Genomic DNA, 3,655 nt, shown 5'->3' with positions numbered 1-3,655 from the left:
AGAGAGAGATTATTTTATATATATATATATATATATATATATATATATATATAGACACCTAATAGGAATTTCACAGTCTTCAGCTCTTCACAGCATCGTTTTGCACAGCAGAATGTTTATATTTGCTTTCTCCTAGAGGTTAGGTGCTAACTTCAGTAGGTACCAGTCTTTTAAATAAGTAGGAACTACCAGAAGCTCATGCACTGATGTATCCATACTGACTCAAGAAAATGGACTGTCTGATGCATGCCCTGGACTATACATGCATTCTGGGTGACTGTTTTTTTTTTGTTTTTTTTTTACATTTAACATCATGCTGATAAATAAAGGACCTAAAGGAGGTTATAAATCAGTTGGGTATTAACAGGATTCATCAGAAAAAAAGCAGAAAGAATTGGTCAAGGTACTTTGCTGCAAAATATAAGACTCACAAATAAGGAGGAAGAATTTTCATTTTAACTCCTGTTCCTTATATCTGTAAAGAAGAAAAAAACAGTATAGCCTGAAAAAACTGAGTTGTTGTTGCTACAAGAAACCTTCTACTGCCAACTGGAACTTAGTAGGATATGTTAGCTGTCCAGTCACACTGGAACTGTATGTTTGAACACTGAAATTGTTTATTTATGTTATAGTATCTTAAAAAAGCAAAGCACTAACGGGTAGAAATGTCTTATTTTGTACTAAATGTAAATAAACAGAGAAAGATGGGGGAAAAGTTTGTATAAACTCCTGACTGAAAGTGACTGACAGACTTCTCAAGAAAAAAAAAAGCTCCCAAGTCCTGTGACAAATTTCAGTTTTCCTAAAACCAACAATAATGTGTTGAGTTAAAAACCACTCTCTAGCGCAGTTTACAGTTTACATATTTAACATTGGTTATACTTTGCTGTAGCCTGGACATACAGTTGTGTGCAGTAAGGTATGCACTAAACATTTGAACATTCTTTAAAACAAACAAACAAACAAACAAACAAAAACAAGAAATAATCTTAGACAATAGCATTAAAGCACTCTTTAATTTTCTTTTCTTACCTTGCTGGATATGTTGCTGCACTGATTTTTTTTATTCTAGAAACTAAATAAATTTGCATTTGACTGACTTTGGGATTTCTTTGCAGAGCGAGATTTTTTTTTTTTGTAGACCAAATATATGTAACTACAGTTTGCTTTTATGGCAAAAGGAATTTTACTTTGTTCATTTAGATTATATTAAAGAAAAAAAATCAACCATTTATATGCACACATGGTGCACACAAATAATGCTGTGCTACAACGTATATTTATTGCGTGTATACTATATGTTAAGCTAGTCTAGTGTCATACAGTGGTACAGTATATTGATGATGTAAAACAGGAAAGGTATCCCACAGACTTCCAATTTTAAGCTGTGATATATACTGTACTGGTTTCTTCATTCATTCTGATGCTTCTAATTAAAGAAGGTCACTATGATCTCATGTCCAAACCTGCTTTGCACCTCTGCATGGTTTAAGACCTTATTTGCAATTGCTTCCCTAAACAGGGCAATAATATTCAACATGCAACATATCTAAGCCAATTCTTGTACAGTAAGAAAAGTCCCTTATTCAGACGTTCCAACCACCTCTAAATAGGACCATTGGCCATGTGGATGAAACATAAATCATTATAAACATCATAACACAATAAATCTGTAATCTTCCTAACTTGGACCTTGTTTTGTACATACCACATGGTCATAATAACCTGTGGTTAAATCTCTTGATTATGGTATGCATGAAACACAAGTTAAGTTATCTCTGGCAGAATAAAAAAACAGAAGCTCATCTCTCAAAGAGTTGTAGGAACAACCATGGGAAGGGAGCCCTAGCATTCTAAAGGCGTAGTCCACAATTTTTAAATAAAGTGTTGTGTGAAACTTTGACAGTATATAATTTTTAGGTGTTGTATATTTGATTGCAACAGTGCTGAAATCTGTCTTTCTTATGATTCCAGTGGGCATTTGAAATAAGAAAAAGGGATTGGCAGTTAGACAAATTAATTTTTCAACAAAATCCCCCAGATATTCTAAAAAAACATTTTTATTTTTAAGTAGTCATAGTGAGTCTATTATGTGTAGAAAATAGACTGAACTGGAGAAAGCATTTGTACATAGCACCACAATGATGTATGTATATATAGCACCTCATCCTTACTACTAGATACACTGTCTGGCCAAAGAAATCTCATTAACCTTCTGTAGCTTAGTTTTTTGGTGAACAATGTAGTAGCCAGTTCATGTGTGAAAGTGATTTCCAGAACCACTATTTCACAATTTTGAAGGCAGGAACAACAATAGCGCATGGCTGCACTATTTGGAAAGAAAAACTCTATAGATGTTGATAACCTGGTCAATCAATACATTCAGGTCATCAGCTGAATTCATTTTATTGCCACTTAACGTTGCTGACCCTGGTCCTAGGCTTGGACAGTGGGCACTATGTACAGTATGATGGTGCATCACTGAATAGGCTTTCCTTCTTAACCTGGTTTGTCCATTGCTCTGGAATAGAGTCACTCTTAACTTGTCAGACCACATGCCATTTTTCCAAAGTCCAATCTTTATGCTCTCTAACAAATTGAAGCTTTTTTTTCTGATTAGTCTAGATAACAAGTAATTTTCTTATGGCCACACAGCTCTTTAGTCCCAATTATGTGAGTTCCCATCGCACTGTGTGTGTGGAAGTGCTTTTTACTAATAAACATATGTGTAATTTCTACTGTCGATTTTCTTATGAGGCAACTTCACCAAGTGTTTAACCTCCATTCAAGACATTTTATGCATGAAGTTTTGCACTATGCCGTTAGGATTTTATAATGTGTTGGACAGTTCTTAACCCAATTACATTCCATATTTACATTTTTAATCTCGTAAATTCAACAATGGGATTGCCTAATATAATCTCAATCTAAAATTTTATGTTTAATTAAGCAATAACCAGCAAAACAGCAATCTCGATTGTGATATTGTTTTTAATACAACAGTTCCACAACTATTGGGTGGCAGAAAAAACTATCCGTGACTGGAAGAGCTGGCAACCAACAGTTACTGTAATTAACAGGAGTGAATGTAGTGTTAAATGCTTACTGGTACTACAGTATGTAGCTAAAATGCCAGTAAAATAAATATGGTGGTTACATTTACAGCATTTGAAATCTGTCTTTCCAGAGCAAATGACATTTTGTCTCATTTTACATCTAAGCATGTAATTTATTTTCAATCTTAATTGATTGTCTTGCTCAAGGGCCCAATAGTGGCAACTTTTCAGTGCTGGGGTATGAACCTAGGACCTTCCTGTCAAAGGTTCACCATCTTAATTACTGAGCTTGCTTTCACTTATCGTGTGACCTACAGTTGGTGTAACACCTGGGACATGGAATGATACATATAGGTAAATGTCCCAGTGGCTCTCGTCCAAGCAGATGGCTTAGTCAGAACTAACTGTTGTATAATTGAATATTGAAGCTTAATTATTGGTGATAATCAAAGGGAATCTTATTTTTCATTGATGAGTAATGTTACTCATAAAGATTACAACATTCATTTATTCATTCATTGCTTAAATATAATTGTTTTAAAGGCTAATCTAATTTTTCCAAAAATTATGCAAGTACAGTGGTACCTTGGATTACAAGC

This window comes from Clarias gariepinus, chromosome 2 (assembly GCF_024256425.1).
Source record: "Clarias gariepinus isolate MV-2021 ecotype Netherlands chromosome 2, CGAR_prim_01v2, whole genome shotgun sequence".
NCBI classification, from domain to species: Eukaryota; Metazoa; Chordata; class Actinopteri; order Siluriformes; family Clariidae; genus Clarias; species Clarias gariepinus.
Note: the sequence above shows the minus strand (reverse complement) of the source record.